This window comes from Rana temporaria, chromosome 2 (genome assembly GCF_905171775.1).
Source record: "Rana temporaria chromosome 2, aRanTem1.1, whole genome shotgun sequence".
Taxonomy (NCBI): Eukaryota; Metazoa; Chordata; class Amphibia; order Anura; family Ranidae; genus Rana; species Rana temporaria.
The window spans coordinates 455098339-455111757 of record NC_053490.1 but is presented as its reverse complement, the minus strand read 5'-3'; positions in this window follow the sequence as shown (position 1 = coordinate 455111757).

Here is a 13419-nt window from a genome sequence, read left to right as displayed (position 1 = left end):
GTACAATATGGGGGTGTACTAAGGAACACACTCTTCCCCTCTCCTTTCCCCTTCTCTCTGCCCCCTCTTTCTTTCCCTATCGCTCCTTCTTTTGCCCTTAGCAAATCTCCGCCTCCTTCTGCCCTTACAAATCTCCCTCCTACCCTTACCTTTCTCCCTACCCCTATGTGCCTTGCTACTAATGTCTACTAGGTTCTGCTTGTTTGTTATATTGAAAAACTAGGACAAGAATGACACGCAAATATACCAGAACTGCAATATTCCTATACTTTGGGATTTGTGCCAAATCAGTCCCTATTCTTTCTGGTATTGTCCATTTGATATCATCACTTGAGTACCTGTTTGCAGATTGTTGTGCCAATATATTGTGGGCTGACCTCGGCCTTATGTTTAAAAATATGTTAATGACAAATGTGGATGTATGCTGGGGTTTTTTTGTATTGAAAAAAATAAAGAATTTCCAAAAAATAGTATCTGGTAAATATCATTCTATGTTACATGTTCAATAAGTGCAAAAACAAAACATTGATCCTGCTATAAATGTAGTGTTATCTTAAACACTCTGCAACGGTGTCTAAAGAAACTTTATCAGGAATTATGTTAGGATTACATAAAATTTCCCTCCATATCATAGAGGAGAGGGGTGCTGTAGTCCTAACTCACTTTATGTCTGAGGGCAACAATGCTGCTTCTCTATAGATACAGCACAGTGCGTGTGAGTGTTGTCCCCTAGATCAGTAGGTGCATTACAGGCAGAATCACTAGGTAAAAATAAAGGGAAAAAGCTTAAAAGAAATAAAACTAATACATCACAGCTTCTTCAGTGTATTGCTGAATCCTTATAACAAACAGAGTATCCCAGTCCTGATACTATCTCACATGCACAGTGACAGATAACTAGAACTGTGTTCCAGATTGGTTGGGTAATCGCTGAAGGGTCTTCTCATCACCACAGATCTTGTCTTCAGGTCTCCGCCACAAAGACAGATGCAGAATCATCCTCAGGGGCCCTGCAATGGGACTTTACTGCAACACTCATCTGGAGGCATCTCTATAAATAACCATTTACACCTACTGTAGGTGACCGCGATATTGTGTCAATCTCGCTCCTTTTCTCGGCGAGATTGACCACCTACGAGCCCCGTCGTGGGAGCCAGCACCGAGCCGGCTCGCCGCAATAGGGAAAAGCTGTCATAGAAGCGATGGGGATCCGACTTGGATTCCCGCCAATTCTAGCAGCAGCGTTTGGTATAATTCATGAGGGGGAACTCCACGCCAAATTTTAAATAAAGAAACGGCATGGGTTCCCCCCCCAGGGGCATAGCAGGTCCTTAGGTCTGATATGGATTGCAAGGAGACCCCCCTAGTGCTGAAAAAACAGCGTGGGGGTCCCCCACAATCCATACCAGACCCGTATGCAAGCACGCTGCCCGGCCGGTCAGGAAAGGAGTGGGGACGAGCGAGCCCCCCCTCCTGAGCCGTACCAGGCCGCATGCCCTCAACATAGGGGGGTTGGGTGCTCTGGGGCAGGGGGGCACCCTGCGGCCCCCCCACCCCAAAGCACCCTGTCCCCATGTTGATAAGGACAGGGTCTCTTCCAGACAACCCTGGCCGTTGGTTGTCGGGGTCTGCGGGCGGGGGGCTTATCGGAATCTGGGAGCTTGATTTATATAGGCCTATTATGACGTCACTGTCCCATCATGCTCCAGTCCCGGTCCCGGAGCATGATGGGACGTGACGTCATAAGAGACCTATATAAATCAGTGTGAGCCGCGTACCAAGCATTACAGCGGGAGGAAGCGACGCATCAACATCTGAAGAAAAGATGAAGGCGGAAGACGGCAAAGAAGAGCGGGCTTGCGCCACCGCTAGTAATTGTCATGGTCTTACCTCTCTCCTGTCTCCTTCGTTTGACATGTGCTGGCGGCCATCTTGGTTTCTAGGTCTCTTGTAGCCTCCCACCCTGCGGCTCCTCCTTCCCACTGGGAGGAGCTGGATACCTGGCTCACATATATAGGAGGTCTGTGACTTCAGTTCCTTGCTTGGTCCTCCTGTGTGCACATGCTTCTAAGACTGCTGCTGCTTCTGGTTCCGATCCTGGCTTCGTCTGACTTCTCTGCTGGTTCCTGATCCTGGCTTCGTCTGACTTCCCTGCTGGTTCCTGATCCTGGCTTCGTCTGACTACTCTTCTGGTTCCTGACCTCTGGTTTCACCATCCGTTGGACTTTTGCTTTACAGCTTGATTTTCAATAAAGCCTTCTTATTTTCACTTATCTCTTGTTGTACGTCTGGTTCATGGTTCCGTAACATTAGGACCAAGCCATGAATTTTGACGGTACAGAGCCACCCTCGCTACCCACGCTGGTTGCCAGACTTGATCAGCTGGAGTCCCTGTTGGGTCAGTTCGCCGTGGCGTTGCAAACCCTGCTTGAACGCACGGTTCATGTCGCTCCCGTTGCCGATGGGTCGGTTGTCGCTCCTGGGCCCGCTCCTACTGCCGCTCCGGTTGTTGCGCCAGAGTCTACCCCGACACCTGATGTTGCGCCTGCGGTGTTTCGGGGTATGTCCGGTTCTGCCCCCCTTCCACAGCGATTTGGGGGAGACCCAACTCAGTGCCGAGGTTTCCTTAACCAAGTGGGCATTTATTTCGAGTTGCTGCCACATGCCTTTCCCACTGAGAGATCAAAGGTGGGGTTCTTGATCTCGCTGCTCTCTGACAAGGCCTTGTCCTGGGCCAGTCCTTTATGGGAGAACAACAATCCGGTGGTTGCCGAGTTTTCCGGTTTTGTTGCTTCTCTTCGGAAGGTATTCGATGTGCCGGCTCGCGCCGCCTCTGCTGCGAAGCTCCTTATGTCCGTCAGACAGGGTTCACGATCCGTAGCCGAATACGCCATTGAGTTTCGTACCCTGGCAGCAGAGGTAGGTTGGAATAATGAGGCCCTGGTCGCTGCTTTCTCTCATGGTCTCTCGGATGCCTTGAAGGATGAGGTTGCAGCTAAGGACCTACCAGTGGAGCTCGAGGCTCTTATTTCTTTCCTGATTTTGATTGACACCAGACTCAGGGAGAGACCTTCCTTTAAGGAGTGCCTGCGGAGGCCTCCTAACAGTTTGGCGCCTAAGTTTGCTGTCCCACCCGTGCCTCCCTCTCCTCCCACGCCTCCTGGGGTTGACTTGTCTGGGGGTGAACCCTCGCAGCTGGGGTTTGCTCGCTTGTCCGAGGGGGAGAGGGTACTCCGGAGACGCGAGGGCCGATGCATGTACTGTGGTCTCGATGGGCATTTTCGGTTGGCATGTCCGAACCGTCCGGGAAACGCTCGCACCTGAGATCCTGTCGGGGGCAGATCTTGGGTGGAGTCTCCTCGTCCCCGGTTTCCCGTGTTGATAAACCACTGATCACTGTTGTCCTCTCCTGGGTCGGGGGCTCGGTGACGACCCAGGCGTTGGTGGACTCTGGTGCTGGTGGTTTTTTCATTGATAGTGAGTTCGCTGCCGCCAATTCCATTCCTCTACAGGCTCGAGGTTCCCCGCTGGCTCTAGAGGCGATAGACGGCAGACCCCTCCAACCGTCACACGTGACTCATGAGACCCTTCCAGTGGGGGTAGCCATTGGTGCCGCTCACAGAGAGTCGGTCTGCTTCCAAGTTATTTCGTCTCCACACTACTCGGTGGTCTTGGGGTACCCCTGGCTCCAGAAGCATAATCCGACTTTTGACTGGAGATCGGCCGAGATCCTCTCATGGTCACCACAGTGTGGGGCTAAGTGCATCCATGGGCCTGTCAAGTTGCTGTGTACTTCCTCGGACTCTCTGTTGCCTCCTGAATACGAGCAGTACCGGGATGTATTCGATAAGGTACGCGCAGTTGCCCTACCTCCGCACCGCCCATATGATTGTGCCATTGAGTTACAACCTGGTGCCGTTCCTCCTCGCGGCAAGGTCTATCCACTGTCGGTTGCGGAGAATGAGGCCATGGAGGAGTACGTGATGGAGGCGCTGTCCCGTGGTCACATTCGCAAATCCTCGTCCCCGGCAGGGGCTGGATTTTTCTTTGTGAAAAAGAAGGGCGGTGAGTTGAGGCCTTGCATCGATTACAGGGGTCTCAATCGCATCACGATCAAGAACGCTTACCCGATACCCTTGATTTCCGAGCTGTTCGATCGCCTTAAAGGGGCCACGGTCTTTACCAAACTCGACCTGAGGGCGGCATATAACCTGGTAAGGATCAAGGCGGGCGATGAGTGGAAGACCGCCTTTAACACCAGGACCGGTCATTATGAATCCTTGGTTATGCCCTTTGGGTTGTGCAATGCGCCCGCAGTCTTTCAGGAATTCATCAACGATGTTTTCCGTGACCTGTTGCAGCAGTGTGTGGTGGTCTATTTGGATGACATCTTGGTATATTCTGAATCCAGGGAGGCCCACATTCTGGATGTCAAACGAGTGTTGCAACGGTTACGAGAGAACAAGCTGTTCGGTAAGCTTGAGAAATGCGAATTTCACCGATCCCAGGTAACCTTCCTAGGTTACATCATTTCCGCTGAGGGGTTCTCCATGGATCCTGAGAAGGTTTCGGCTGTCTTACAGTGGCCTCAGCCCAGTGGTCTTCGTTCCTTGCAGCGTTTTTTGGGCTTCGCCAATTATTATCGGAAGTTCATCAGGGACTTCTCCATGCTGGCCAAGCCTCTCACGGATCTGACCAGGAAGGGCAGTAATTCCCAGGTCTGGCCGCTCGAGGCCATCCGGGCTTTTGAGGCCCTAAAATCCGCCTTTGTGTCAGCTCCGATTCTGTCTCATCCCAACCCTGGGTTGCCCTTTGTCCTCGAGGTGGACGCGTCCGAGACGGGAGTAGGCGCCCTTCTGTCTCAGCGTAGGACACCAGAGGGTCCGCTGCTTCCTTGTGGGTTTTACTCCCGGAAACTGTCATCCGCGGAGTGCAACTATCAGATTGGTGACAGGGAGTTATTGGCCATAGTGCAGGCTCTCAAAGAGTGGAGGCACTTGCTCGAGGGCTCGGTGGTTCCGGTTCTCATCCTGACGGACCACAAGAATCTGACCTACCTTTCTGAGGCCAAGAGATTGACACCACGTCAGGCCAGATGGGCTCTGTTCTTGTCACGTTTTAATTACGTGGTCTCCTACCTACCTGGTTCCAAGAACATCAGGGCGGATGCCTTATCACGGCAGTACTCCGAGCTGTCCAGGGAGGAATCTATACCGACTTCGGTCATACCTCCGAATCAGATCCTGGCCGCCATTCGCACCAGCCTGACCTCTCCCCTTGGTGAGCAGATTTTGGCGGCTCAGTCTGGTGCTCCCTCTGGGACACCCAACGGCAGATGTTTTGTGCCTGAGGAGTTGCGCACTCGGTTGTTGCGAACCTACCATAACTCCAAGACCGCGGGGCATCCTGGTAAGAATCAGCTGTCCTGGGCTGTTTCACGTCTGTTCTGGTGGCCTTCCCTACGTTCCGACATCGCCGCATATGTAGCGGCATGCTCTGTTTGTGCCCAAAGTAAGTCCCCTCGGCACCTTCCGTTGGGTCTGCTGCAACCCATAGCCACCGGGGAGCGCCCATGGTCACACCTGGGGATGGATTTCATTGTGGACCTCCCTGCATCCCGAGGCCATACGGTCATTCTCATGATTGTGGATCGGTTTTCCAAAATGTGCCACTGTGTTCCTCTCAAGAAGTTACCCTCTGCACAAGAGTTGGCCACGATTTTTGCCCGGGAGGTCTTCCGGTTGCACGGTTTGCCCAAAGAGATAGTGTCGGATCGGGGGAGTCAGTTTGTGTCCAGGTTCTGGCGCGCCTTTTGCTCCCAGTTGGGGATTCATCTCTCCTTCTCCTCGGCCTACCACCCTCAGTCCAATGGGGCCGCAGAACGATCCAATCAGGCCTTGGAGCAATTCCTTCGTTGCTATGTCTCCGATCACCAGGACAATTGGGTTGACCTCCTGCCTTGGGCTGAGTTTGCCAGGAACACGGCTGTGAACTCTTCCTCTGGGACGTCTCCCTTCATGGCCAATTATGGGTTCCAACCTGCCGTGTTACCGGAGGCATTCTCTCCCCAGGATATTCCGGCTGTGGAGGATCACCTTTCTGCTCTACGTGCTTCTTGGGTACAGATCCAGAGGTCCCTTGAGGTCTCTGCGCAGCGCCAGAAACTCCAGGCTGATCGCAGACGAGCGCCTGCTCCTTCCTACCAGGTCGGAGACCGTGTATGGTTGTCCACCCGCAACCTCAACCTTCGAGTGCCCACTCCCAAGCTGGCTCCTCGCTTTGTTGGTCCCTTCCGAGTGCTTCGCAGGGTAAACCCGGTAGCCTATGCCCTTGCGCTTCCACCTGGCATGCGGATCTCCAACGTGTTTCATGTCTCCCTGTTGAAGCCACTGGTGTGCAATCGCTTCACTTCCTCGGTTCCTCGGCCTCGTCCGGTCCAAGTGGGCAATCACGAGGAGTATGAGGTGAGCAATATCCTGGACTCACGCCTGGTTCGCGGTCGGGTGCAGTTTTTGGTCCACTGGCGTGGTTATGGTCCTGAGGAGCGTTCCTGGGTTCCCTCCGCAGATGTCCATGCTCCTGCCTTGCTCCGAGCCTTCCACGCACGCTTCCCTCAGAAACCGTTTTTTGCACCGCGGAGGAGGGGCCCTTGAGGGGGAGGTACTGTCATGGTCTTACCTCTCTCCTGTCTCCTTCGTTTGACATGTGCTGGCGGCCATCTTGGTTTCTAGGTCTCTTGTAGCCTCCCACCCTGCGGCTCCTCCTTCCCACTGGGAGGAGCTGGATACCTGGCTCACATATATAGGAGGTCTGTGACTTCAGTTCCTTGCTTGGTCCTCCTGTGTGCACATGCTTCTAAGACTGCTGCTGCTTCTGGTTCCGATCCTGGCTTCGTCTGACTTCTCTGCTGGTTCCTGATCCTGGCTTCGTCTGACTTCCCTGCTGGTTCCTGATCCTGGCTTCGTCTGACTACTCTTCTGGTTCCTGACCTCTGGTTTCACCATCCGTTGGACTTTTGCTTTACAGCTTGATTTTCAATAAAGCCTTCTTATTTTCACTTATCTCTTGTTGTACGTCTGGTTCATGGTTCCGTAACAGTAATTGAGCTAAAACTAAGATAGCGGCGGCCAGCCCTGAAGAAGAAGGCACCGGAGAGCGAGCAGGAGAAGAACAGGGGAGCGCCGAGATGACAGCGGAGAGCGGAGAAGATGGAAGAAGACCCCCGGAGAGTGGACAAGACCCCCCGAATAGTGGAGAAGACCCCCGGAGAGTGGAGAAGACCCCTGGAAATTATTTTAAAACCCTGTGTTGTGTGTTTATTTTATTGACATTTTTCTTCCAGGTGAATGGGTAGGGGTACGATGTACCCCATATTCATTCACCTAGGCTGGGGGGCCGGTATCTGGGGGCCCCTTTATTAAAGGGGGCTCCCAGATTCCGATAAGCCCGCCGCCCGCAGACACCGACAACCAACGGCCAGGGTTGTCGGGAAGAGGCCCTGTCCTTATCAACATGGGGACAGGGTGCTTTGGGGTGGGGTCTGGTATGGATTGTGGGGGACCCCCACGCCGTTTTTTTGGCGTAGGGAGGTCTCCTTGCAATCCATATCAGACCTAAGGGCCTGGTATGCCCCTGGGGGGAACCCATGCCGTTTTTTTTATTTAAAATTTGGCGTGGAGTTTCCCCTCATGATTCATACCAAACAATGCGGCTAGAATTGGTGGGAATCCAAGTCGGATTCCTGTCGCTTCTATGACGCGCTCGCTGGAATGTGCTTTTTTCGATTCCAGCGAGTGCGAGATGTCGGCACCATGTCGCAGAGAATCAGCGCGATGCCGTTGTGCTGGAAACACATTCTCGGCGACAGGTATTGTAGGTATATGTGCACAATTCCACCAGGACTCCTATAGGGCCCTTTGCAAATAACATATGTTTGTACATTGAATGTATGTGCTGATATTAATCTTTTCTTATATAAAACTTGTATGGTTTCTACACTGCTGTGCGTCTATATGCTTAGGATAAATATTCTATGCTGGTTGCCGTAGTTCTGCTGCCAATTACTTTGATTAGATTACTGGTTAATTTCCCAAGAAGGGAATTTCGTCTGTTTACAGAAGTCCTGTGCTGGGTGGGGACAGTGCTAACTTTATTATCAATCACATTCTTCCACTTAACAAATGTTCTAGTTCTCTCATTTACATTACAGGTTAAATGCAATATCCTGTTTGGAGCAGGCCATTTCTCATACTCCCCTCCCAAAAGAGGGCTGCAATTGGAGGCACTGCTGAGATTGAAGTATGTTTAACAGTGGAGGAGCAAAACATTCTTAAGCAGTGCTGTCAACCTGCTTCAAAAGGGCATAACCTGCTCCTATATGTATTGGCGGACTTTCCCTATACCTTTCTACTTTCTACCCATATCAGCTAGTTATTCTCACATAATGGATATTGATAATCAACACCTTAGTGACAATGCAAGTGGTACTTTAGTTAAGCTAACTGAAATATTATCACAGGGTTTAAAAGCAGTATAATACTGGAAGTTAAAAGTGTTTTTTGGTAATATCCCTGTGCTAGAAGGAGAAGAACGTTTTAAAGTCTGGAAAGAGCACACTCTATAATGTCTAAGGGAGGGGTCCTGAAGAAGGCAAGCAACAGCATGTTATTAAAGGTCGAGACACTCATTATAGAGTAAGTGCAATGGACTATATTTAGGTACTGTCTGATCACTTTGAGACCTACTATCATCACAGACAGATGGCTGCTGTCTACCTTATGTCTTGTCAGAAAGAAGGGGAAGATGCTTCCGCTTCTATTATTCGAACAAAGAAGGGTGGATTGTGATTCCTGAGAGAAAGGATTGGAAAGTGAAGTTATCTTCAGTTGTGAATATGATTTTTTTTTCTCCCAATCCCGTCAAAATTGGTCATAACCAAGTTGTACCTAACTGCTACTCTGTGCTGGATGTTAACCCCTATGCTGAAGTGTGCAGTGTCCACATCAGAAATACAGTTTCTACCCTCAAATTCAAATTGAGTGTCCTGAAGTTGCATGTGCCTGTTAACAAGAAACTCAAACAGCAATTGTCAGATTTGGTGGAGGTGTTCTCTATAGATGATATGCATGTAAGCAGTAGAAATAGTGTTCAACACTCTTTTAGACTAACTAACAATATTATTTTAGAGAGACCCCTGAGGATACCACCAAAAGATGTGAATGAGGTCAGAGAGACACTACACCAGATGAAAGACCAGGGCATCACTGTGGACAATCAGAGTCCCTCTGCCGCCTCCTTCATTGTGGTGGTGTGAACAATATGTGGAGCCATCCTCCTGTGTGTAGATTACAGAACTTTGAATTGGAGCACAATACCTGATCAGTATACACTGCCAAGAATTGAAGAAGCTATGATGGCTTTAAATGGAAATTGTTGGTTGCTGGACCTATAGGTCTACTATGTTTCAATGGTACCTGAAGATCAAGAGAAGACAGCCTTTATATGTCTTTGGTGCTTCTATCAATTTACTTGTTTGCAACAAGCATAGGAGGCACACCTACAACATATAAAAGGTTAATGGAAAGAGTTTTGAGTGATCTAGTACCCAGAGAATGCTGTGTGTACGTCAATGACATAATTTTTTGGGGACTACACTAAAAGAGCATTAAAACATGCCTGAAGGAAGAGGGACTGAAGTTGCCAGCAGACAAGTTCAAGTTCTACAGGTCATAACTTACCTATGTGGGTCACATCATTTCTCCTGAAGGAGTTGCCACTGATCCAGCCAAACTCAAAGAAGTGGTGAACTGGCCTCAGAATATTACAGAGTTACATTCTTTCCTTTGTTTTTGTGGATACTACCGTAGATTTGTAGAAAGGTATTCAAAAGTGGCCAAAGCTCTTTATGACCTGTTGAATATTGATGTGTGCAGTCAAGGGTATCAAAAGAGGTCTTCCAAAAGTTCCTTTTAGGACCACTGGACTTCTGCATGTGAAGAAGCTTCCACTCAATTGAAGAAGAAGCTGACAGAACCACAAGTTTTAGCATATGCTAATGCCTAAAAATCACATGTGCTGCATGTTGATGCTAGCTTTGAAAGATTGGGTGGAGTGTTGCACCAAAAGAATCCAGCTGGGTAACAACCAATAGCCTTTATTTACCGAAGCCTCACTCCTAGTGAGTGCAATTACCCATTCCACAAGCTGGAGTCCTTGGTGCTTAAATGGGTAATTATTGGTAGGTTACATTGTTATCTGTATGGAGCGATATTTGAAGGAGGACAGATAATAATCCTATGACATATGTCCTAACTACAGCCAATTTGAAAATGTTTCAGCTGAGAATACCACTAAATCATTTTTATATTTAAAAGTCTGATATGTGCATATTTTACCTTTCTCCATTATGACTTTTAATTGTGCGTTTTCTTGTTTAATCCAATTTCCAAACAACATCCCTATCCCTGGTATTAAAAAAATTATAAACAATAAAGTACTAATGCGCTACCAATGTGTTCAACAATAGTTATTAATAACAAAGTGCTAAGGGTGATAAAGTGAAAAGTGTAAACAGCTGCCAACTTCTGTAGCCAAAACCCATAAAATTGTGTAACATATTGAAGTAGCGCTAATTACTCTATAAATATGTGCTAAAAAGAATATACTAAAAATGCAACAAATCTACTGAATATATATTAAATAGTGTAGCACGACATGTGTTTTAAAATACTTAGTGGGCCGGATTCAGAAAGAGATACGACGGCGTATCTCCTTATACGCCGGACGTATCTATGCGACTGATTCAGAGAATCAGTTACGCATAGATATCCCTAAGATCCGACAGGTGTAAGTGACTTACACCGTCGGATCTTAGGCTGCAATTTCAGGCTGGCCGCTAGGTGGCGCTTCCATATTTTTACGCGAGGAATATGCAAATGAGGATTTACGCCGATTCAGAAACGAACGACCGCCCAACGCTTTTTTTTTTGAGAATAGTACACACAAACGTCAGTAGATAACAACATGATGGAAATAACAATACAAGGGGGGGGGGTGAGGGGGCACTTACTATAAAAATATTTTAAACTATATGAAATAGCGTGCATAAAATACCAAATAATTCAAGGGTGATAATTGCAAAACATATCCATAAATGACTCTTCATAGAGGTGAAAATAATAAAATAACACTGTGAAAAATATATTAAAAAGTGCAACAATCCTGTGCAAAAATGACCTTTGTAAAAAATATAATATATATAATGTCCGTGTATGCAAAATACATGCACTAGAAAAAAACTGTATAAAATTGTGCAATAAACATTCTTTAGTGCAGAAAAAAATGTTCCAAAAGAACATGCAAAATAATGCAAGTCCTTGTGCTGGAAAATCTCCAAGCCACACTCCACAGCAATGTGCAAATAAATCCAAACAGTGCATAAGTATGCAAAATACATACACTAGAAAAAAATATATATAAAAATGTGCAATAAACAGTCTTTAGGGTAGAAAAAACTATTCCAAAAAAACATGCAAAATAATGCAAATCCTTGTGCTGGAAAATCTCTAAGCCACACTCCACAGCAATGTTCAAATAAATCCAAAAAGTGCAGATGCAAAACAATTGTCTCTTAATTGCAGTGATATCTAATAAAGTGCAGGTGCTTTCATCCAGTGCTACGTGACAAATGTTTCCCCCAGCCTCTCACCTTAAAAGGCTAAATAATAAGCCTTTTTGTTGTATTCCTCATAAAAAAAGAATCCCTGCTCACTTTCTCTTTATGGTCACACCTCCTGGTTAAATGCTCAGACAGACACAAACATACGTGTAGTATTTAACGCAAACTACTCCTGAATCAAATAAAGAAAACAAATTATAACTTTTAAAACAAGTTCACTGCGACTTTTGCAGTTAAGAACCTTTTGTAAGCCTTTCTTTGCCCAAGTAGAAGACCGAGTGGTGGTAGCGAAAGAATGAATAAATAAGATTAAAAAAAAAATTCTTCTTCTACAAATGGCACAGGAGGCCCATCAAGCAAAACTCCAGTAGAGATTCTATTTTCCCAATAGCATTTGTAACATTCCTGTAGTAGAGATGTTTTATGTAGGCTATTTTACTAGGTTTTAATTACTACACTATAATACGGGGCTTGAAGGAAGATTAATCAATAATTAATATTGGCACAAATCAAGCAATAATTTATCCTTTGTTAGAGAAAACATATTGTTCTAGTATGGACCATAGGCATTAATACAACAAAAAAAATATTATTTGAGCTATACACAGGTAAATATCATGTGCTATTTATTTTCTCTTCATTCACTAAAATGGCTTGCAGTTGTGAACCTATTTATAGCCACCGAGACAAATGGTCTGAGGTAGTGATAACTGCGGTCGGTGTGGTGCTGTGGCTACATTCTGTTGGCATGGTGCCTTTTAAATCACTTTTGGCAGACTTTGATGTTGTGTAGAGCCAATTGCTAGTCCACAGGGTGTACAGTTAAAGGAGAAATCTGCACAATATGTCTGATATGGAACTTTTCCAAGTGCCAGATTGAAATGAGCAGCAGTGAAGATCCCACATGTTGGGCTAATGGCTTGCACGGTGTTAGATTAAACAATGTAGTGAGTAGTGTGACCTATTTATTTGAATATTTTACTTAAAGATACCTTAGAAAATTGGTGATACTATGGTGTTGGGATTCTGAAAAAGTACATCGAGTTGCATTATTTTAGACCAACATTATATCAGGCTGTGCAATACTACAGGAACATAGACAAGTGAAGTTAGAATTGTATTGATGTGACATCTCTGATGTTTAGATTTATGAATTACATATATGTTTTTCTCATCCTACTTGCTGGGATCATACTCCTTAATCACTACCTGTGATGAATAACTAGCAGATTAGGATAGGGTGAGGACACTGTCCCCGGACCAAGTCTGTCCCTGGTTTTGTCCCCGGATTGTATTTGAACAGGGGCTGGGGCAATTTCAAAGACAGTGCAGAATTGATAAAAAAAAAAAAAAAATGAATTACACCCCCCCCCCCACTAGCTTAGGGGGGTGTATTTTTCTTCAGTTTCGGGTGCATACCCATTCAGCTCCGCTCGCATGTTCTTCTGCCTTGGCTCAAGTACCGGACAGCCGCCTGCCTGCTTGTCCCCTTGCCTTCCCTGGTGGAGTGATCTTCCTCTGCTCCCCACCCAGTAGTAGCCGGGGGCCCGGATAGTAAGACTTGACAGGCTGTGAGGCGGGCGGTGGCGACGGGCAGAGAGTCGCTGATTGCCGCCATTACTAGTAAAAAAAAAATGTCCCCGGATTTCATTTTAAAAATCTGGTCACCTTAGATTAGGAGCATTGTGAAAACATTCCTCACTCCTTGTAGTGATCACTATACTGATAAAATTATTACAGGT